The sequence below is a fragment of the Castor canadensis genome, chromosome 1, assembly GCF_047511655.1.
Source record: "Castor canadensis chromosome 1, mCasCan1.hap1v2, whole genome shotgun sequence".
Lineage (NCBI taxonomy): Eukaryota > Metazoa > Chordata > Mammalia > Rodentia > Castoridae > Castor > Castor canadensis.
In genome coordinates, this window is record NC_133386.1 from 135,801,473 (window position 1) to 135,827,024 (window position 25,552).

The window sequence follows — 25,552 nt, forward strand, 5'->3', positions numbered from 1 at the left end:
TTGGGAATGTTGGTGATTTTAAAAAGATGGAAAGACTTGCAGAAAAGTAGCATATGCCAAAGATCCTTAAGGTGATGGTAAATTCACACTAATCAAGAGACACTTACTTAGGCTTAAATATGTTTTACAAAATAATGTACACATATATGCAAAAAAAGTATATATATATGTGTGTTTATATATATATATATACACAAAACAAGATTTATAGGGGTTCTTAGCAAATTAGTTTTATCCTTTATCTTATTGTGGAGCTTAGAAAATCATAAGACCTGTTCAAAAGCTCAGCTTGAGGACCAGGAGAAGCTCTTTTCTCAGTTCAAATCTGAAGACAAAAAACAAAGCTGGTGTTCTGGTTTATAGGTAGTCAAACAGGCAAGTTTTCTCTACTCAGGGGAGGTTCAGACTCCTTGTTCTATGCAGGCTTTCAACTGACTGAACAAGAGTCTCCCACATCAGCAACAGTAAAGTGTTTTGCCCAGTTTGTCAACTTAAATGTTGGTGTTTTCCAAACCATCCTCACAGGTGTTACCACAATGTTGACAAAATGTCTGTCTAGCTGTAGAAAGACATGTTAACACACAAATTATATAATCACAGCCAGTAACGGGGGGCAGAGTATTTTCTATGCTTCTATTTCTATCTAATCTGTAATTCTTTCTAACTCTTTTTCTGATAAGACTAGACCTTCCTGAATAGTCTACCTTAAGATTTAAAACTTTAATCATATAACAAAATCCCTTTGTCATATAAAATGGCCTATGTAGAGCTTCCAGGGATTAGGAGGAGCTGGGCATCTTTGAGGACCCTTATCTGTTGCAATGTACCAATTAAATGTGATGATTGATATTTATGATCTTTGTATGATGGATCTGTAAGTTACAAATTATTCACTGATGTTCCTTATGACATTAGATAGCAACCTGTGGGTTGCTGGATAAGTCACCTCAGTAAAACAAATTCTGTGTTCATGTTAACTTACAACTTTAACATACTAACTTCAAAGAATAGCTTACCAGGAGAATTGCACACATTTGTAGAGCTATACTCATTGTCTTAGTATGTGAACCAAGTTTTCATTGTTGTTACAAAATATTTGAAATAAATATTTGAAATAAATGTTTATTTTGACTCACACTTTCAATGGTTCCAATTCAGTCAGCTGTCTCTGCTGCTTTTATGAGAGTGGTAAGAAAACATCACAGTGTTGGGTATATGTAGCATTAGAGGCTGTTCAACTTGTCTGGCTTCTTTCTACCAGGTGTCACCTCAGGAAGGTTGCACCAATAATATAACATTTTGGTGTCCAAGCCTTCAGTCCATGACCTTTGGATGACAAATCAGATCCAAAGCATAATATTTATGGAATGGTTTATGGAATGGTAAATAATCTCCCCATGTGAACTAGTAAGTTTCCTTGGACAGGCAATTGATATTGTACAATGTTTCTTTCCTAGTAATATTATTGGACATGGGTCACACACTAAGGGGACAACATGCATGGGAAGAATAAGGAAAGGGAAGAAACCTAAAACTTGAATGTGGTTGATGTGCTCACTGTAGAGGAGTGAATACAGTAATTCTAAACTGGCAGAGGGCACTATAGGAAGGTTACAGGAAGTAGTGAAGAGGTCTGGTAGAGATGAAACAATGTGGGTTGTAATTCACATGTGCATGGAAGCAACACTAGGAATCTTTCTGTATAGCTGTCTTTATGTCAAACTAGCAAAAATGCTAGTATTTCTTATTGTCTCTTATGTTTTCTCTTTAACAGAATTGGAGAACAAGAGGGCAGGACAGGTTTTGGCTAGAAGTGGGGGGGTGGAGGGACAAGGGGAGAGGTGGCCCAAACAATGTATACACATATTTTTTTCTTTTATTATTCATATGTGCATACAAGGCTTGGGTCATTTCTCCCCCCTACCCCCACCCCCTCCCTTACCACCCACTCTGCCCCCCTCCCTCTCTCTCCCACCCCCTCAATACCCAGCAGAAACTATTTTGCCCTTATTTCTAATTTTGTTGTAGAGAGAGTATAAGCAATAATAGGAAGGAACAAGGGTTTTTGCTGGTTGAGATAAGGATAGCTATACAGGGCATTGACTCACATTGATTTCCTGTGCGTGGGTGTTACCTTCTAGGTTAACTCTTTTTGATCTAACCTTTTCTCTAGTTTCTGGTCCCCTTTTCCTATTGGCCTCAGTTGCTTTTAAGGTATGTGCTTTAGTTTCTCTGCGTTAAGGGCAACAAATGCTAGCTAATTTTTTAGGTGTCTTACCTATCCTCACCCCTCCCTTGCGTGCTCTCGCTTTTATCATGTGCTCAAAGTCCAATCCCATTGTTGTGTTTGCCCTTGATCTAATGTCCACATATGAGGGAGAACATATGATTTTTGGTCTTTTGGTCCAGGCTAACCCCACTCAGAATGATGTTCTCCAATTCCATCCATTTACCAGCGAATGATAACATTTTGTTTTTCTTCATATGAATACATGGAAAAACAATAAAAAAGATTGCTATTATTTTAGGTAAAAAAAAATTGTATAGTTATCTTAATGAATTTAAGTATAAAAGACATAGAGCTAGATATTCCTCTGGGAACTATATCCAAAACAGATTATATCTAATTTTTTCCCTAACATGACTTTTTTAACTATTCCTTTTTTTCATCCTAAGTGGACATTTCACCGTATAACCTTGTGCATTAATAAGGAGAACATATCACCAATCTACTAAATGTAAATATTATGGAAAAAGTAGTTAAAATACGCATAACTATTTAGTACTTTATTTAAAGGAAGACTAATTCAGTTGTCTGAATTCCTCAGATGACACCACTATACCCATGCAATTGTTATTCATGCTTTACTAAATTTCAGATAATAAAAGACAAAACCTTTTCCACCATAGACAAACTGCTTATTTTTAAAGTTATCATTAGTGTGGTCTTTTTCACACACCATATCCAAATTCTTGAAACGTATAGGACACTAAATAACAAATGATTTGTATATGTGCTCATGAATATAATGCATAAATATATATAAAGAAATATGACATATTATGCAGTGGAATGGCAGATGAATGAAAACCATTGGCAAAGGAGAAATGTAAGTGTGCACAGAACACCAGATAACATTGTCTCAGACAATATTTTAAAATCTTACCCAAAGCTACAATATGGAATAATTTCTAGATGAACCAAAGCATATTCCTTAGGATTAGATACTGATTTGATAGCATAATGTTGGATGGATGGACAGTCATTTATGGTTCTTTTGATTGATCTTCAATTTCCTTGATAATGCTAATTCACAAATTATAATCTTAAGCACTTTAGAAAAAGTAAAAGTATGAAAGGTTAGATAAGCTAATTCACTGCAACTGTGTGGAATTCAGGCAGTCCAGAAATAGCTTAAATTATCGTTGCATTTGGTCCACAATATTCTTTTATAAATATGACTATTTATCCAAGTAGCTGCTTTAATTAGAGTTTACAAGGAGAGGAAATATTTGGGAGTAAAATCATTTAAACTATATTAGCAAAAATGGAACAAAATCTATACAAAATAAAAATATTTGAGCAATGTAGGAGTATGCTGTTTGCCATGAGCTATCATAAGAAGTTACTAGGAAGAGAGTTACATGCACACTTAAATCTTTTTGGATACTATTATGTAAACATTCTACACAGTGCACAATCAGTGAAATAAACATAATCCAATGTTTACCAAAGAGAAAAAAATCATTAGATTTTGCCATTCCTTTGTAACCCAATGTTTGTTCAACAAATATTTATTACTTAACCAATATTGACAATTTCTATTTTATATATTATAAAGTCAAAGAAGAATGTCATCAAATATATTTACTAAATTTAGATTGCAAAGTTTCAATTAAATTTAAATCAAAAGGCAAAACATTTTGAATTCTACCCATCTATTTACAGGCAAACTACAGAAATTTTATTCATAAGTATACATAATTGTGGTTAGATGAATTTGCTTAGCCAAACAGAGTAAATTTCAGGCCAATATTTAAATATAAAAAGATACATGATAATTTAGAATTGATTACCATGTCAAAATGAAATGTAGAAAGTTGAAATCTTCTCTGATCATTGTATATATACCAAATGACAAAATTCCGTGTAAACATGTCACTATGTTTTAAGTAATAATTTTCTCAGACCTGCAGTCACATCCTTGTTCCTAAAACTATATATCATTAGATTGAACGTGGGAGTCACAATTGTGTAGAAAAGAGACAGCAATCTGTCAGTTCCTGCAGAATGACTTGATTTTGGTCTTAAGTAGGTAATAGTTGCTGATCCATAAAATAAAATCACAACCAGCAGGTGAGAAGAACATGTAGAGAATGCCTTACGCTGTCCTGTGGCTGTAGGCAACCTCAGAATGGTGGAAATGATATTGCTGTAAGAGGCAATATCAGTATAAAAGGTAATCCAGCAAACAACATAGATACCACAAAGACAGACAGCTCATGCACAGAAGTGTCCCCACAGGCTAGCTTAATAATAGGAGGAATGTCACAGAAAAAAATGATCAATTTGGTTAGAATTACAAAAATGCAGAGAGAATATTTGACAGGTTTGCCCTATCTGGACTGGGATTCCACTGAGCCAGGAGCCAGCAGCCAGTTGAATACACTTTGTTGGGTTCATGACGAGAGGATAGTGCAGAGGGTTATAGACGGCCATGTAGCGGTCATAGGCCATCACAGCCAGGAGGAAACTTTCAGTGGTTGCCAGTATGAGGAAAAAGCATAATTGGGTGGCACAGTTCAGCAGAGTCATACGTCTATTCTGAGTCCACATGTTGACCAGAATCCTGGGGACAGTGACTGACATATAACAAATTTCCAGGGAAGAAAAATTTGCCAAGAAAAAATACATGGGTTTCTGTAGTGCAGGATCAACTCTTGTTATTATGATTATGAGGGTGTTTCCAAATAGGATGATGATGTAAATGATAGAGAACATGCCAGACAGGAACCCTTGGAGGTTTGGAAGGTCAGAGAATCCCAGCAAGTTAAACTGCTTCACTGTGGAATCATTGTCTTCTGCATTTATCTCTTTATGTTTCATTCCCTGGGAATGGTTTTACCAGAAGTACCATTCATCTCACACTCCTAAGTATTTGTTTTACTATCTACAATCTAAGACTGGAACATATTGCTCTTTTTTCTGATTCTCTATGAAAACAAAAAATTAATTTCTAGGTGCTCTATAATTATAATTAAGTGTAATTTTCATTATTAATATGAATGTGAAAAATTTTAGTCATTGTTATCTTTCTAAGAATTATAATATTTGCATGTGTGTGATGATGAAATATGTATTTTAAATTTTGGTATTTATTTGAGTGGCCAAATCTCAACATCTGAATCCACTTTCAATATAGTAATATTCATTTATTTAAGATTTCATGCATTTCTCCTCACTTCCAAAATACTTTTATTACTATAAATTCAAAATTTATTTCACGCTTCTTGCCAACTTAATTTTTTTAGATGAATGCAGTTAATATTTAAGCTATGATTTTGTTGTAATTTACAATGTCTTTTTCATTTTTGATTCTATGTATGATGAGATAATTTTATTAACAAATAAAATTAAGCAATTAAGTATTATGAAATATTTAATTTAAAATTGTGCTTTGATTTCAATGTAATATTTATAAAATCCATGGGCATAAATTTTCTTTACACTTTATAGTGGGGAGAAAAGTAACTCTAAGACTTTTTATGTCCAGAAAAATCTCAGAAAACAATTCTAACTAGAATGTGTGCATTTGAATTACATGTTTATTATATGAAAGCAGTATCATCCACACATTGTCTCTGTGATTTTCCTAAATCGTTACTTCTTCATGAATTGCTCCGTTTTCCCTGAACTCATTTCCACTCAGTGGTTTTCATTGAGATTTTTTTTTCTCATGCATGTAATAGAAGTGTGATTGTCTGTTCCTACTATATTTTTCCTTATCTCTAGCCCTAGATTGTTTCTTTTGATAGTCTCTACATTTTATATGCAACACAAAGCATATTGTTCACAAAATTTGGATATATTACTAACAAGTTGAATTGGTTTTTTCACTGAAATAGTCCCAAAGGTATAAGCAGTCCTGACTCATACTACAGTCCCCACTTACAGTTTCATACTAAACATGTCTTAACCTGTGTGTCTGTGTGCATGTTCATAGGTGTGCATAGAAAATATTGCAATTTTCAGTCACTCTTGCAGAGGTGGATCTCATCTCATTGCTTATGATGTGAGGTAGATCACATCCGCTTTATGTTGTCAATAATTTGAAAGACAAGGATTGATTTATCTCAAAGAAGAGATAATCCTGAACAATAAAACTAGACAATCTCTGGTAAGTCTAGACAGAGATCAAAATACAAGCTGCAAAACAAATAGACACAACTGTCAAGTTTGCTACTGTGAGTAGAAAATGTGGGCATTCTAAGGATTTGCTGTGACTGGGAAAAGGAATATTAAATATATTGTTTTTGTTGACTGAAATGTTCTAGACATAATAATAAATTACTTTAAATATCATCTTTGAAGTATATAAAATTCTCTTGATTGAGATTTAGTTTTAGAAATTGCAAATATGCTTCTACGATGCATTTTTAAATGCATGATGTTTTAAGCAGAGAAAGATGGGCTTGAAAATTACCTTGGTTCATACATCTGAAAGAAGAAGAATTCAAACAAGATGCAAAGATTGAGTAAAAGCAACAGTAAAGAATATTAGGTATTACACTTTCAACAGACTGAAAGCCAATTGTCTCTAGAGTGAGAACAACAGGGTTAGGTTTTAAGGTGAGAGTATTTATTGAGAAACTCTTAGCTTTGCGTTTGGATCATTGTTTTAAGAGAGACATTGAGTAAACTACTAATTACCACTCTAAATGATAGAGAATTTTTATTTGAAATCTCTTATCTTTGCTTTTTCCAGCTCTTAGTTCTGATGTTTAAGGTGTATATTACTATTCGGTAAAGAATGAATTAAACTTAGGATAGTGGCTAACTTTATAGCATCTTGTGATAGCCTCTGGGCTCTGGATACCTGATCATAAATAGAAGTTAGTGGAGTTGGGAAGTTGAATTAAAATGATTTCTTCCCATCTTCCTCTTGTGGCCACCTCTTATGTCCACCTACTACCTATCAATGTCACAGGTGTGAGAGGGGTGTGGAGGTGAACAGAGGATGGAAATAATGGAGGTCAGAGAAGGATAATGTGAGGATGGATAATGGGTGCAAGTTCTATTTAAAAGTAAGACATTCTGGTCTGTCATTGCCTAGTAGGATGACTATAGGAAATTACGTTTTACTGTTATTCAAAAAGTAAAAACAACAAGAAAGGACTTTGAACGCATTCACCATAACTGATAAATGATTGGGGAGGAGAATTTCCCTTGATTGTAGCATTGCACAATGAGTACATGTATCAAAACATGTACAGAGTATGCTATTTATAAATACATAATTTTTATGTATCAGGTAAATATAAAGAAAGAGAAAAAGAAAAGTAGATATGTACACCAAAAATTGCTGCAATTATTTTTCTAAGAGTGTCACAAATCAGCAGCTAATAAATATATTATCAAGATATTATTTAAGACCACAATAATGCATTTTCACTGTATTTTGCTCTCATGTATGTAAACTTACAAGTATTAAATCCAGAAAAGTACAAAGTCTAATCTGGTACTTTGAAGTTTTTTAAAAAATAAGAGTGTTTTAAGATTTTTCTGTAAAGATTTATTATTTGCTGATGCTAATCATATGGATAGTTATTAATTAAATTTTTATTAGACAAAAGTAGTGTTTGGATGGAGGTTAAATATAATTTTTACCTTTAATAGATGCATTAAAAAGTCAGAAAGATGAATGAAGAATTTTTAACATTAGGTAATTTACCTTATTTGAAACAGATGCTTACTACCGCTTAAATACATTCTATTGTCAGAACCAATAATGCTCTTTAAGTACTCACTATTCTTTTCCCTGGGGATCACCTCCTAGTCCATGTAACCTTCTAATTAAGCTAAACCATTCTGCCTGTCATTCAGAGTTTGGTTCAACAACCAAAAAGTAGTCTTGCCACACTATTTCTTCTGTAAATACTTAGACTATCTTCCTTTTTTGAACATTAAGAAATACGAGCATTGAAAACATTAGATTAAAATTACTATTTTTGATATAAATTGAGATATTTTTTCTTAAACTAGAATTTTATTTTCATCGTTTCAAATTGGGATGTCACTTTTTCATGGCTTTTCAGGTGCTTCTGTGATCTTCAGTTTGGGTGTTTCATTTTCACATTTCTACTGCCAGACAGGCCTTGTCATTTCCAACATATGCATTAGGGTGCAGAATAATGGAGAGGAGCTATCAGCTACTTCTTCTTTTGTGTCAAGAGTAAAAAGGACACACAGAATTTCCAAACAAATTCTCAGGTAAAATTTAGTCACAAAGTCTTCCTAAGCTGGAAGATAGGATAGAAAATGTAATGACTAGTTGAGCTGCTGTGATTAGATTCCAAGCTGTTATTAATGGGCCTCAATGATCAAAATTTAAAACTCCACAGATTGACTATATCTAGTGCACAGTCAAGAACCAGTTCAAGTTAATGGTAGCCCCTCAACTGTAATGATTATAAAATAAAAGAAAACAAATCACTAATGTCCATGGAAGCAAAAAGTTCACAAAATACAGTGCATGAAAATGGTCTAACTTTAGGTATCAGGAATAGATTTACTTATGTTAAAATAATAGTGAATAGAAAAGCTTTTTTTCAGAAGCATCATGCCCTGCATTTTGAAGGAATGTTAATTCATGCTATATTGCTCTGTCAGTCAGGAACAATATGTGATTGACCAAGGCTGCCTTATTTTAGCAATACTCACAAAGAAAGGATCTAATCTGTAGTTTCCTTTCTGAAATAATGTAAACACATTGATGTGTGATGGTAGTCTCTAACTCACATTTGCTATAAATGGTAAATTTTAAAACTGTAACTTGCTCAGAAGAACTAAACATTTGTCTAAGTGACTTTATTGTCAAGGGGTGATTTTTTAGATATTCAGGCTAACTGATTAAAAACTGGATTAAAATATCTAGTAGGATCATCAGCGGTTGTACTTTATAGGGGAAAATAGTTTTCACAGTCAATTCAGACAAACTTGTGAAAACATCTCTTAAAATATCGACAAAAAGAGAGATTTTAATAATAAGAATATGGTTACAAATAATAGATATGAAAGTTTAGAATACAATCACAGATGGTATTTTTCTCTGTGTGTTGCTAGGTGAGCAGGCCTGCCCTAGATTTCAGTTGAGAAGGGCTATTGCCAGTTTATACATCTCTTTCAGGATACACAGTAAGACCAAGATGATGATATGAGAGACAGATGCTGTATGTGTGCCTGTAACCCTAGCTACTGGAGGCAGAGATCAGAAGGATCACAGTTTGATGCGAGCCTGAGCAAAATGTTCATGAGACCACATGTCAAATAGTAAAATCGAGGCATAGTGGATGGTACCTACTATCCCAGTAGCATGGCATGAGTAAATTGAAGGAAGCTGATCTGGACCTAAATGTGAGACCATATTAGAAAAATAACTAAAGCAAAGAGGCTGGAATTATGACTGAAGTGGTAAAGTGTCTCCCTAGCAAGTATAAGGCCCTAGTTCAGTACTTTCAAAAAAAAACCAAAAACAAGTAGATGAAGAAGTCAACCTGTAGCTCATAAGGGCACAGTAGATGTGCATTTTTCTGGGATCCAAAGTGGGATTGAAGAACTAACATGAGTCCAAAGCTGAGAGAGATACTGTGACTGAGACTGAGAACTCCCTTTTGTGGAAGAGAGGTTGGTAAACCTACCCTTAGAATTTACACTGGTACATTTGCTACAAGGGGTTAAGTTGCCAGAAGTACTCCACACCACAGCTGATAGTGTCAGAAGCAGCTTCAGGACTATTTCACAATGCTATTTACATGGCAGCAATATTGCAAAGCTTACCTGGTTTGAACCCATGCACTTTCCTGTATAGACAAGATTGTTCTTAGACCACAGCAGAGAGCTACAAGTGATGAAGTTCAGGATCCCTTGGAGTCTACTGTAGTGGAAATATTATTATGTCACAGTGTCATAGACAAGTTGTCTCTTAGCAGTTCTATCCACAGTTGGAATAATTATGCTGAGTCAGAGAGACGCTGGAGAGTAGACGGTGACATGCCACAGGACAGAGACTGCCATGCCTATCCCAGTGGTTCACTCACAGGTTTTACCATACACGTTTCCTGACTTCAACATTGTTACATGGAAGCTGAGGAGGACAGAAGTGAAATCTCAGACACATTTTTAAGACCTGTCTGTCACAGGAAGGAGGCAGCAAGTCTGTCAAGGTGGCACCGACAGAGGCAAGTCTCCCTCTGGGTCCTGTGTGAGCAATGTTAATTTCAGATAACAGCTTGGGAGACTGGAGCTGTGTTATAGATAATTTTTAATCCACTGTGGAGATCTGTAACTGTAGGCCAGGATGCCAATGCATCAGTGTGAGTGATGACTTGTCAAATAGTTTTGATAGTACGTTGAAGGCCAAAGAATGAGAAAGACAAACCCTTCTAGGACAAGTCATTTCTTGATCTAAAGCTAAATCCATGAGCCACAGGTTGGTTATCAAGTGAGGTTCTGCACTCTCAAAGCAGCTCTCATGCATCTTGGGTTCCATTGGACTTTCACAGCCTCCCTGCTCAATCCCAAGGCTCCCACAAAGACAATTTTCATGTGTTTTGCAAAGTTCTTCTTGGTATGGAGCAGGTAACCTCCATGAAGGTATTTTTGATGACTTGTATATCAAGATACCTAAAGTAAAAATTTTACCAACAACAAAACTATCATTTACCGTGTAGTGTTTTCCATTATGTATGTTTTCCATTATCAGAGTTGTTTCTTTATTGTGGAGTTAAATTTTATGTTCATGTAGACAGATAGAAATCATGCTAAAAACATCAATTTTGCTACCAATTGATAGGAATGGAGATGAAAATGAAAAAGGACATTATATGCATTTTTGTATCTTTGTATTACACTTTCACATATCAAATAAGTTTACTGTTCAGTGAAATCATAACAAATAATTAAAAATTTTAATGTATCACTGATTTTGCACTCTTTTCATTTGTGAAACAAGACCTTCATATGCAACTTACATTATACCAAACTTACTATTTACCATTCATGACTTAATTACATAAAGAACGCTGATCCTGAAGTGAAAAATATTATAAATTGACTCATTTTCAAGGAAACGAAGCATCTTCCAAAATTAATAGAAAGGAAGATTCACATTATAAGAGTTCTAAAAGAACTGATTTCTGCCCCAACTATGTGAGCATGAAATTTGGTGTTTGCGCCATCAAGCCTTCAGATAGTATCCAGACCAAAGGAAATATGGGTCATTTTGTAAGTTCTCTATCTATGAGAGCTTACATCATTTTTATTCACAAGTGATCATATGTGATCACTTGTGAATAAAAATGTATGTCTTGGGTATTTACCTGTCATTAGATTAAAAAAGTTGAATTTTTTTAGCACATTGAATTCTAAGCCATAGCTAACTTTGACAAAAATAACTTATATTATGTGTATACCCTCTGATCTATAAGAGTCTAGAGTAGGCAGGAACAAAACAATAATAGCATCTGGATATTAAAATTTTAAGCACTATATAAAGATCCTTGAAATTTTTGAATATAATTATATATCTGTCATGTAGACTTATTTTAATAATAGTTGTTTTTCCCCTAAATATAGAACATTTTTTAAAATGTACAATAATAAAGGTAAGATACTAAAAATTATTTTAAAATTCTGACATAACTACCTATAAAATTATCACCTATATTTTATTGAATAACCTGTTCTCTGGGGATCTTGATGTATGCAATTACACAAATAATCTAGGTTAATTCTATTTAGAATGTTATCTAGAAAGGAAGTTTCACTTTTAATGTATCAGTTATTTGGAAAGGGAAGAAGGGAGAGGGAGGAAGAGAAGGGAGAAAGAGAGAGGAGAGGAGAGAGAGAGAGAGAGAGAGTTGTCCAGGGACCTGAAACAGTTTGAGGGTGGCCACTTTCTCACAGATTGGCTTCCTGCTTACAGGCAAACTGTCCTGGATTCATTCCAGCAGGGAAAGCATGTCTGGGCTCAGCCTGTAAACAGACTCTATTGCTCTTTCTTCTTCACAAATTCAGAAGAAATATTGACTGATGCTTTTCTATTTTTTTAATTGTTTATAAGTTGTGTTGTTCTTAAACTATTTTAGTTGGTTTTTGTTTTGTTTTTTACTTTTGGCCATTTTGCCTTATTGTAATTATTTTATCCTGCTCTCTCTCACCTTGTTCTACTATTTCCTATGTCTGCACCTCATGTTTATTCCACTCTTTCATGTTTTGCTTCCTTGCTCTTTTCTCCTGTCTCCGTTCCTCCTTATTGTTAAGTATTCAATTGTTAATAGCTTAGACTTAAAGTTTTTTAAACTTCTTATGCATTCTAAAGAATTATACTTCCTTTAGTTTCTCTGCATTAAGGGCAACAAATGCTAGCTAGTTTTTAGGTGTCTTACCTATCCTCACCCCTTCCTTGTGTGCTCTCGCTTTTATCATGTGCTCAAAGTCCAATCCCCTTGTTGTGTTTGCCCATGATCTAATGTCCACATATGAGGGAGAACATATGATTTTTGGTCTTTTGGGCCAGGCTAACCTCACTCAGAATGATGTTCTCCAATTCCATCCATTTACCAGCAAATGATAACATTTCGTTCTTCTTCATGGCTGCATAAAATTCCATTGTGTATGGATACCACATTTTCTTAATCCATTTGTCAGTGGTGGGGCATCTTGGCTGTTTCCATAACTTGGCTATTGTGAATAGGGCCGCAATAAACATGGGTGTGCAGGTGCCTCTGGAGTAACCTGTATCACACTATTTTGGGTATATCCCCAAGAGTGATATTGCTGGATCAAATGGTAGATCAATGTTTAGCTTTTTAAGTAGCCTCCAAATAATAGGAAAAGGGGAACAGGTACTAGAGAAAAGGTTAGATCAAAAAGAATTAACCTAGAAGGTAACACCCACGCACAGGAAATCAATGTGAGTCAATGCCCTGTATAGCTATCCTTATCTCAACCAGCAAAAACCCTTGTCCCTTCCTGTTATTGCTTATACTCTCTCTACAACAAAATTAGAAATAAGGGCAAAATAGTTTCTGCTGGGTATTGAGGGGGGGAGAGGGAGGAGGCAGAGTGGGTGGTATTGAGGGGGTGGGGGCAGGGGGGAGAAATGAACCAAGCCTTGTATGTACATATGAATAATAAAAGAAAAAAGAAAAAAAAAAGAAGTATACTTCCTTTTCTTTTTGTCTCTTTTAGGGTGAAGTTGATGTTTCCAGTTGCTGTGCATTATACTTGAATACATGATGCATTTTTAAATTGTTTTTAGTGTTGTTGGCCATCTTTCCTTTGTGTGACAGTAGGAATTATGACTCCAAGAGAAGACTTTCCAACTGAAATCTCAAAAATAAATAAATAAACAAACAAACAAATAAGACATCAATCCAAACAGATACAAAAATCACAATGAGGAGAGAAAAGGAAATATAAAAGTTCATAACTCCCCAATAACTGCATTGAGAAATACTGAAATGACTGAAATGCCACACAAAAATTCAAGAGTATAATTTTAAAAATGATGAATGAATTTAAAAAAGATTTAAACTAGCAGCTGAGTTAAGAATGTCAATTCAAGGCCTGGATAAGCAATAAACTAATATGGATGAGAAGTTCACCAATGAAATTGAGATTCTGGGAAACAAAAAGAACAAGAAAAAGAAAAAAAAATACAAAGGAAATCCCCAAAATTAAAAATTTCAAAAATGAAATTAAAAGGTGTTACCAACAGATAAGACCATGCAGAAGAAAGAATGTCAGATATTAAAGACAAGATTGAAAAATTAATACATTCAGCTAGTAATAAAAAAAAGCATGAATTCAACTTCAAGAACTCTGGTACATGGTAAAGAGACTAATCTTAAGACTCCATGGGGTAGAAGAAGGAGCTGAGATACAAACTAAATGCATAAGAAACCTATTCACTGAAATTATAGAAGAAAACCTCTCAATTCTTTGGAAAGATTTGGACATCCACGTATGGGAGTCATCTAGAACCCCAAATAGATGGAACAGAAAAGAAACTCTCCATCCCACAATTGCCAATTCTGTAGTTAAAATGCCAGTTTGGTAGAACAAAGAAAATATATTGAAAGCTGCCAAGAAAAAAGTGCCAACTAACCATGTAGGAAAATGTGTCAGGAATACATCAAAACTCTTAACAGACACTCTAAAGTCCAAGAAAACATGGTATAACGTCTTTCAAGCATTAAGAGTTAAAAAAACACCAAATAAGACTATTCTACATCACTCTGCATTATCATTTAAAAATCAGTGACGACACGCACAAATTAAAACCATTCATCAATACAGGAGCAGACAAGTTATCCTACATACAGAGGAGGGAGAAAACAGTCACAAATATGAGAGCTCAGAAAAGAGTAAATTCCATTAGGATATCAGATGAATACTTGAGAACTAGGAAAGAATTAATAATGTTCAAATCAGACTGTGACCCAATTACTTATGGGAACTGCATAGCTGCCATCACAGGCACACTATACTTGGCTTATTGATAGAGATGAGGTCTTGCTTACATTTTCCTTGGACTGGCCTCAAACCATGACCTTCCCAATTTCCACCTCCCAAGTATTTAGGGTTGAAGATATCAGCACCATTCACAGCATTAACTCCTTGATATGCTATGCAACATGGATGAACCTTGAAAAATGTTAATCTAAGAGAAACAAGCCACGGAAAAAACTATGCATTGTGTGATCCATTTATATGGAAGTTGCTAGGGAAAATGCAGATGAAAAAATAGATAAATGGCTGCTAGGTACTGGGAAAAGGAAAACGGATGGTAATTGCTTAATGGGTAAAAGGTTTATTTTTTGGGTAATGAAAATATGCCACAATCACATAGTGGTGATGCTTACACAATGAAATTAAACACTGTCTTAATTTAAACAAAAGAAAGAAGTTAAAGCTGACACCAGACTGGACATAACATAAACAGGGAATTTAGCACTCCTGAAAGTATGGAAACACTTTAGGGAAGAGCGAGTAGGGAAATAAATCAGGTGTCTAAGGGCAGATCCCCATCTTACAAATATACACAAAGGAAGTGAATAATGGTCAAAAAGTTCTGTGGTAATACAAATTCATTATTTTCTTGAGGCCAGATGGTTAAGGATCAGTACCAATGAGTTAGGTAGTGAGTTTTCCGTCTGGTGCACTTGCTGCATAAAGTGGTACATGAAAACACAGGTTGAGGTTTTTTTGCCCTCAAATTTTCCATGAACAGTGTTAATTACATTAAGTAAAGTGACAATGAACCAGAACATACTCATGTTGCAGATGACTATTGTACTTATTCTGAAACATCATTCCACATTAAGTATTTAGTGAAGACATACCAACCACATTTATAAGTGTGATGTCTAGCTCACGTATGATCAAATATTATATAGTGTGTGGCTAATATGGAAGGATCACCAAGGTACTGGGTGGCATAATTTAAGTAGCAAATATTTTTAATAATTTTCTATTTACTTTCAATACAAAGTAGCAACCCACCATAGCACTTTCTCTTCACACTGAGATAAACAGAGTTCAATTGTTCTGCTGAAAAAATGAAACACTACTATTATGCCTTCTTCAAACTTTAATCACCGTGGTTGAAATTTCACCTTAGTTAAAAATGAGACTGGCCAGATTCCAGTGGTTCATGCCTGTAATCCTAGCTACTCAGGAGGCAGAGATCAGGAGGATCATGGTTCAAAGCCAAGGTGGGCAAATAATTCAGGAGACCCTATCTTAGAAAAATGAAAAGGCTGGTGGAGTGGCTCAAGGTGTAAGCCCTTTGTTCAAACCCCAGTACTACAAAAACAAAAGAGAAAGACTAACATGATTTCTAAGTTTGGCTAAAATGCTAAAATTATGTGAATCATTAATTTTGTAAATGGCAAATGATGCTTTAATAAAACACTTTACTAATCTGTGATTATACAGGTTATTTTTAAAGTGATTCATTTCATTGCACTGTAATCAGATATTTGTTGAAACATGGTCTTTGAAATTAAACCAAAAATAAGTGACATTCTAGATAAAAGCATTAACATCTATTTATTGAGACTGTTAATAACATTTAAGATCATGAGAGAATATAAGAAAGATAAAGCAGGTTATGATGAGATATATAAATACATAGAGCTTTTGGTAAGAATTTCAACCTAATGTTTAGACTCCCAAGTTCAATTCAAGCATTTGTCAAGGAAGATTTGAATAATATGTATAGAAAATCAGATTTATGATATAAAGTGTCACAAATATGTATACATGCATATTGTTTAAATATTTTAAATTTTTTCATCTACAATTTCATTTTAAAAGCATCAATAGCATAAGCATTGTGTATAGTTTTAAATTATTTTGAAATATTGTATTTTACACAAAATAAATATACACTATTTCAAATACTGAATGAATTAAAATTTTATTCCTTTCGTTTAGAAATCTTGTAGCATACAAAAGAAACATGATTATCTCTAGAAATTATGATTATAGTAAGATTTTGGCTGTTGATAAAAATTTCTTAATTGTCACAATGCATTTTTGGGGGGATGGTGAGCATGTACATTCATTGTTGAGTTCAATTAGAAATTTTAAGTATTTACATTGTTGCCTTTAAAGAAAAAAAATAATATTGATTGAAGGAAATTCAACTGTTGTGTTAATCTAGTATAATATTGAAAGTTGACATACATAAGAAGAATAGAATAATACCATTTTCTATATGAAGTATCTCTAAGTCATTTATTTATAGCAGTCATTTATTTAAGGTAGCCAAATTCTAGAAACACAGAAACTAGAAACAAATACAGTAATATAACTGTAGATGGACTGGAGATGCAGAAAAAGACAACAGACGAGACCACCAAACACTCACAAAGCTGGGGCCAGGTAGGCGGGGCACTCAGATGGAAATGATAACAACCAGCTCCACCTCCAGTGAGTTTAGTATATACAGTGGCAAAATGAGGTGGAACAGCAGTTATCAGGGAAGGGGCATGACATTGCAATTCTCGGGAACAGGAGGAACCTATGACTGCTTCTTTCTGAATGTAAACATCTTAGGAAAAACAGTTGTACTGCATCTTGCCCACTTCTGTGGCTGGGGGTGTGTCAACTCAAGCCTGCAGTTTATTTGATACAGCTGTGCTTATGTACTCCACTCTCCACGCCTCCTTCTTTTTTAACTTCTTAAATGCTGCTGATGAACCTGTCCCCAATCCAAGGAGTTGTCTTTGCACCATGCAGCATCCAACTAAAAAAGCAAGAAAATAGGTGAATACCAGAAGGAGTGCTTTAGTAAGTTAAATGGATTAAAACCCTTGAATTCATCCAGGATAGTTTTTGTAATTGTAGCTGGAGAAACAACATTATCATAAACCTTTTGCATGGCCAATATTTGTTGCCTTAATAGCCATAAGTCCACAGTATCGTTTGCTTTGTCCTCATGTGCCCATAAGATAAGCTTACCTGCCAATGATGGGCTGGGCATGAAAATCCAGCATGAATAGCGCTGGACAACACCCACCTATATTGTGATTATTACCAATGCCACCAGCAATGTGACTGCTGGATTACAAGCCATCCCCAGGATACTGGTTACCATCATTGCCATGTCCATCAGTTGTTTGATTTGATCCCAGGTGGGGGGACTCACTGTCCCACATTTGTCTTGCCAGTGGCCATTACCTTGATTGCCCTCTGCTAGGTGGAGGAGTCAGCCTCAGTGGTTCCCTTTCCCAGGGCAAGTCTTTCAGTCTCACCCTCATCTTTGGGACCAGGGGATCCATGATGCTTGACAAGCCATGATGACCCCACACTGGGTGTTCTGCACCTTCAGGAAAAGCACAAGCATGCCCTTGACCCCACATGAGGACAGGACTAGGACTGTGTCATTTGCCAGTCAACACATTTTTCCAAAGTACCTGAGGCCTGACAGTCAGCTCCTGCAGGTGTCAATGCTTCTCAGCATGTGTTAAACTCTGTGCTGGGCAATTCAAAAGGGTGTATAAATCATTATACATTTGGCTAGCTGGGGGAAGTATCTCATTTCCCCTTTTAATTTTTTTAATTGTGTTTTGATAGAGGAATGTGCATGTTCCACTATGGCCTGCACTTGTGGATTATAAGGAATACCAGTGGTTTGATGTATATGATAGGCCTCACAGAAATGCTGAAAAGCAGTTGAAGTTTATGTAGGGTCATTGTTGATTTTGAGCTGTTGGGGTTTACCTATGGCAGTGAAGGCAGCCAAACAATGACTGATGCTTAAGTAGCCTCACCAGCATGCACAGAGGCATAGATATAACCTGAATAAGTTTCCACTGATACATAAACATAGTACTGCTGGCCAAAGGGTGGAACATTAGTGACATCCATCTGCCACAAGATTCCAGGCCGAAGGCCCCAGGGGTTAACCTTCTCAGGCACTTATGGCACACTGTTGACATGATTTAAGGATTTGTCTAGTCTGCTCCCTCATAAGGTGAAATTGCCTATGCAAGGCTGAAGCTTTTTGATGGGACAAAGCATGATTTAACCAGGCAGCTTCTACAGGTGCAGCAGTTTGTGTGCTCAAGCCCAAAGCAAGCCCGGAAGCTAGATTATCTTCCTGGGCATTTACCATCAGTGAGTGGACTGGGAAGATTAGAATGTGAGCACAAATGGCTCACAAAACAAAGATAAAGTTTATTTTGCACCAGACTATGCAACTGAAAGAAAAGATTAGACTTACTGTGATGAGTTAACAGAATATTGTCCATGTAATAAAGGCCATAAGTTTTTGGATACTTACTGCATGTGGGTTCTATTGCTGCATCAATAAATAACTGACACATAGTGGGACTGTTAGCCATGCCTTGGGGCAGCACTGTCCAATGAAATCAGCACCCAGGCCCTGATGATTTGGTGATGATAAAGTGAAAGCAACTTTTTCTCTGTCTTTTGGATGGAGAGGAATGGCAGAAAAAGCACCTTTAAGATTAAGAATGCATAGACAATAATCAATGGAACAGCTGTGGGTGAGGGAAAGACTGGAGTGCTCTCATTGGCTACATTACTCAGCTCTTAAATGATGTAAAAGCCTCTTCTTGCTGACTTTTTTTTTAATCACAAAAATTGGTGTATTCCAAACATTATGGGTAGGCTCAGTATGCCCTGCCTTTAATTGTTCCTCTACAAGAGCTGGGGTTGCAGCCAATTCCTCCCGTCAAGGGCCACTTGTTCACTCAGATTGGATCTGTTGAGAGCCAAGTGATCTGGGATGCATGTTTGAAAAGGAAATGTTTAATTTGTTGGACCACAGCCCCTAGTGAAAATGCTGCACGGCCTGATATCCTAGCTCCATCCTTCCTAGATTCTCTAAAGGCTGTACAGGATGAAATTTGCCTTGTTGATATTTTCCCAATCCCCTAAAGGCATTATAGGCTTGTTGAAACATTTGGTGAGAGACCACAATATTAGGACTGCAGACTATAACTCCCACACCTTCTAATACATCTCTTCCCCACAGATTGACCAGAAGGTTGTCTAGGACATAAGGAGCAAAAACCCCTGAGTGTCCCTCTTCATCATTCCAATAGATTTTTTGAGCACTCTTCAGGGGGCAGATAGGCAGCAGAGGTTGGCAAGTCCAATGTTTTGGCCAATGTCTACCAGCAATTATAGAAACATCAGAACCAGTATCCAAAAGTCCCCCAGAAAAGTTTTTCATTTAAGAACAAAGTCATTTCCAGCCTACCTTTTGTTACTTGTTGTACCCAGTAGGCATGATCAGAAGAAGGGAATCCTCCATCTCTCCATGGGGTATGAGTTAACACCTTCCCTTTCTTCACATTTGGGAGATTAACCAACTGAGCTATTTTTACCTCTGGGAATACTGCTATAAAAGGCACCTGGTACCTGGGTCATTGCCTTAATTTCCCCAATATAGTCTTCATTAACCACAGCTGGATAAACCTGCAATTCACTTATGGTTGTGCTACTTGTCCCTAATATTAAACCCTCTGTAACCAGGAGTAGAGAACAATAGACCCCTAAGGATAATTTGCACTCCCAAATCAGATGTTAATGCGTATCAGGACGTGGGACTGAGGTCCAATCCTGTGCTTCCTGGGGGCATGAATGAGGTTTCCAACAGTGAGTATTGGTAAGGAGCCTGCATAGTAATTGCCCACACTGTTTGATGGGGCTGGGGTTGAACCCGTAGGAAGTTTATCTGTCCTATAAGAGGTTGCCCATCTATATTTGTTTTGGTGTGACATTCATTTACCTAATGTTTTCCCCTCTGACACTAAGGGCATATCCCAGGAGGTCCAGCCCTGGGCCCATTGGCACCGGTCGGTGGCCTGGTGATAGGCCCCATGATACCTAGCTGTGGTCAGGGCTTATTAAGACACTCCCTAGCATAATGTCCTTCTTTTCCACAGGAAAACCATGCTCCTTTTTTTCTTCCCCCTGGGCAGAACAATTCCTTTAAGGCAGCAGCTAAAGCTATACCCTGGATGTGACTTGACCCGAAGTCTACAGAAATTCTAATAATTTCCTGCAGAGTAGCTCTTTGTCTATATGGCTGAAGGGCTGCTTTACAGGCCTTATTAGCATTCTCAAAGGCCAGCTGTCTTACCAGTATGTTTCCAGCTTCAGCATCCGCCACTATCCTGACTTCCGCAGCAAGTGTGCCACAAACACTTGATGTGGCTCATCAGGACCTTGGAGAATGCTAGTTAATTCCAAAGTCTTTTCTCCTCTCATGGGTAGTTCTCACCATGTTCTTGTGCCTGTGACGGCAATCTGCTGATAAACTTGAGGGAGACACTCTAATTGATTATGCCTTCAAAAGGTCCTCTTCCCATGAGTATATCTGCATTGATATGGAGTTCATGGGATAAATTACAGTTTGCCTTTTCCTAACATAACTCAATAAAGCCTGTTTCCAACAGCAAGTAATCACCTGGAGAGAGGCATGCATTAGACAGCCCTGATCAGTCATCATGGCATAGCAGTATCTCCTACCACACTCTGTAATAGCCTGGCATTGTAAAGCCATACATTGTACAGGCTTGTTTCACGTCCTTTAAAGATTTCATAAAATATCTGTTGCATGGCAGGGTCATTAGGGTCCAGTCTCTCAAGCACAGGGTAAAATTTAAAACCAGCTGTATCTTCTCCTTGACTGCAAGCTGCCTGCAAGGCAGCCTGCAGGGGACTCTTAGCAAGAGTGGGAAATCTCTTGACCTGTGGTAGGAACCCCAAATGCATGGTTCTCAGTGCTTGATGAGCTGGAATGTCTTCCTGACCTTCTTCATGTGACACTAAATCTGAATCCATACCATCTTTGGACTGAATTTTAATTTTATGTGAAAACTTATCCTCATAAGGTGGGGCTGATGGTTCACTGGCTCTGCTGCCTGCAGCGTTTTGTTCCTTCAAGGAATACTGCCTCACTGATTATAAAGGGTGAGTCCCACATCCCTGCTCAAATACCGAGAAGTAAAATCTTTCTTTACGTAAGGGAGTAGATCCAAACAATCTTTAGTCATAGACCACAAATCAAAAATAAAAATGGGCATGCATTCCAACCCCTCACCCATATAACGCACCCTCAGCCCATATTCTACCTTGTTCCATGTTTCTAAATTTACAGTGCTCTCATCAGGGAAGCATGGGCAAGTATCCTGTACAAAATCTAAAAACTGCATAAGCTGAAGCAACCTGACTCTGCTTCCCCTAATCTTTGGCATGGCTTTAAAGCCTGTATATAGCACTCTCAACCCTTAGACTCACCCAGTCCCATGTTTTTATACCTGATTGTATTCAATTCACTCTCCTCCTCACCTTCTTTTCTATTATATCTTATGCAAGTAATTCTCAGAGAGTGTCTCCTTATCTCAGGCTTCAAGTTCCCCCATAGTTAGGTACCCATCCAGGTGTCACCTCTCTCTCATGTCCCTGCTCAAGAGCCACCTCTTGTGTCCCACATGAGCTTGTCCTAGAAACCTAACTGGGGATGATGGGAGATGCAGAAAAAGACAAAAGACAGAAGACTAAACATGCACAAAGCTGGGGCCAGGTAGGCTGGGAGTGTGGATAGAGATGCACAACAACCAGCTCCACCTCCACCAAGTTTATTATATACATTGGCAAAACAATGTGGAGCAGCAGCTCTCAGGGGAGGGGAATGACATTGTAATTCTCAGGAACAGGAGGGACCTGTGAGCACTTCTCTCTGAATATAAACATATTAGGAAAAACAGCTGTACTGGCTCTTGCCCACTTCTGCATCTGGGGCTGTGCCAACTGAAGCCCGCAGTTTATTTGATACAGCTGTGCTTTTGTACTCTGCTGTCCACAGATAGGCAGCATTTTAGATAAATTTTTAGCATCTTTTTTTGCACTAGTATGTATTTTTAACATATTCTGCATTTACAGCAGAAAGAATTGTTTTTAAAACAATCTTTATGCAGGGAATGTTACATAAACAAGTTTATTCCAAAGTTTTGAAAAGTTGTATTCTAGTCACCACATTAATATCCACAGATTATTATTTTTTAAAATTATTGTTTTATTATGCTGGGGTACAATGTAAGTGTGCAAAAGTTCTTGCAATATATCAAATATACCATACTTGAAATCACCCCCTCCACCATTCTTTATTCTCCCCTCACCCATTCCTGGAATAGTTTCAACAGGTCTCGTCTTTCCACTTACATACATGTGTACACAGTCTTTGTACCATATTCACTCTCCTACACCCTTTCCCCACTTCCTCCCCACTTCCGCTGGTGCCATCACCTCCAGGCAGGACCTGTTCTTCCCTTCTGTTCTCTGATCCTGTTAAAAAAAATGAAATGAAATATTGTTATTCTTATTTTTTTTACCCATAAATGACAAAAGGAATTATCCCACCATTGATCAAAAATGTATAACCTTTTATAGTTTTTAATGTGCCAGCATGACATTTCTAAAATATGTTTTTCTCTCTATCAATTCCTTAATCTTTTAATGTATATATTTATATTTTTTTCTTCCAAATCCAGACCAAATATTCTCATCTGTTGTATTTTGGGAGCATGTGTCTACTTGTGTTTGTCCATGTGAATGTGAGAAAGGCCACCATTAACCTGAACTGTTCTTTAACTGTGCTCTTGATACTGTCACTAATTGGAATTTCAGATTTTGACAACTATGGGCTATGGATGATAAAAATAGTGCCACTATGATATTTCAACTGGAAATAATATTTTGTAGCATTGCTTCCAGCTTGGTATGCTCTTGTGACTACATTACATGAGGAGTTGTGTCTGGAAAATATTTCCAGTTTGTATTCCTAAAAAACAGGAAATAGATGAGAGCTCCTGTCCACTATTCTGTCCCCTCATCCATATTCTTGTGGATGCTGGCATGTGCCTGGCATATGTGGATATGGACAAGGAAGACTCATGTTGAAGTTCACAGAAATGCCCAAACAGCCCTAGTACTTGATACCTCAATTTTCAGCAACATGAAAATAAATGCAGGGCTAGGGTATGTCTCAATGTGGTATACCATCTCCCTAGCAAGCATGAGGCCCTGAGTTCAAACTCCAGTCCTGCCAAAAAAAAAAGAAAAAGAAAAACTTTCTTTTAAAAGGATAATTTCAATTTCAATTTCAATTTATATCATAAGTATTAGTTATTACCATTTCTGATGTTTTCAAGGTTTCTACCTTTAAAATGATTACTAAAAGAAACAGGGGCTAAGAATTTATAAAAAGAAAATACAGGATAGCCGAACAAATTTTTTGTTTGCTGTTATTATTGCTTTTGTGTAAGATTAGGGATTGGTGCTAGGGACATGCCTTCTATCACTGGAATCTAGCCCACATCCCTAAGCAGATTTTTGTTGTTGTACCAAGCTACTTGTTCAGTTGACAGAATGGCTAAGTTTAATTAGAGATTACATGGGAAAGGAGTTGATCCCCAGGGTAGACAATAGCTAGTTACTTGGGGACTAGTAACAAGGTCATCTATTTTGCATTCTTCTCTTCTTTTATTCTTATTTATCTGATGCAAGAAAAATTGTGGATATTTATGAAGAAACATGATGATTTGATACATGTATGCATTGGCAATACTAAAATCAGGCTAACCTTGACTGTTTAATCATTTATCATTTATAGTGAATATGTACAAATCCTTTCTTGTTGCTTTTTTTATTTCAATAACAAAAGAATACAGTTAGATCAGTAGGAGGAGTAGAGAGCAGATCCCAGGGAGAGCTCCGGGAGCACTGCCTCTGACCTGTTACCATCACACCCCAGGAGTAGCTGCAGCTGCTGTACGCAACTCCAGTCACCATCACTGCAACCAAGACCACCTAGTCTTAGGCCCAGAAGCTGCCAGCTGCCCTCGCCTCCCCCACTCCCTTCCCCCGTTCCTTGCCACCACTGCTCTCAGCACTGCCAACACCAACTGTGGCACCATGGACAGGGGTGCAAGGAGCAGCAGCACCTGCAGGAGGGGATAAGAAACTTATTGCAATGAAGGTTTTGAGAACAGTAGAATGATTTAATATAAGAAACATATATGGCTTCATCTACAAGAATGACACCAAGGAAGATATATTTGTATACCAGACTGCCGTAAAGAATAAGCCCAGGAACTACCTTCCAAGTGTAGGAGATGGAGAGATTGTGGAATTTGATGTTGTGGAGGCAGCAAACATTACAGGCTCTGGTGGAGTTCCAGTTCAAGGCAGTAAATATGCAGCAGACTTAGGGGTCCTCTATGCTTACCAGCAGAATTACCAAAACAGTGAGAGTGGGGAAAATAATGAGGGATCAGACAGCACTTCCAAAGGCCAGACACAACAACACTGGCCCTACCGCAGGCAAAGGTTTCTACCTTACAGTATGTGGAGACCCTTAAGGCATCCACCACAGTATTCCAACCCTCCTTTGCAAGAAGTGATGGAGGGTGCTGACAACAAAGGTGCAGGAGAACAAGGTAGACCAGTGAGACAGAATATGTATGGGGTTATACACCACAATTCTGCAGGGGCCCTCTCCGCCAAAGATAGCCTAGAGAGGATGGCAACAAAGAGGTAAAGGAAAATCAAGGAGATAATGGCCAAAGTCAGCAACCACCTCAATGTCGGTAATGCTGTGACTTCAATTACTGAAGCAGACTCCCAGAAAACTCTAAACCACAAGACAGCAAAGAGACAAAAGCAGCTGATCCACCAGCTGAGACTTCCTCTGCTCCTTAGGCTGAGCAGGGCAGGGCTGAGTAA

At 37.0% G+C, this 25,552-nt stretch overlaps 1 pseudogene; it reads left to right on the forward strand.

Annotated features, from left to right (window-relative positions):
* The first annotated feature begins 11,434 nt into the window (after window positions 1-11,434).
* On the forward strand, window positions 11,435-25,552 carry LOC109676625 (Y-box-binding protein 1 pseudogene; annotated as a pseudogene).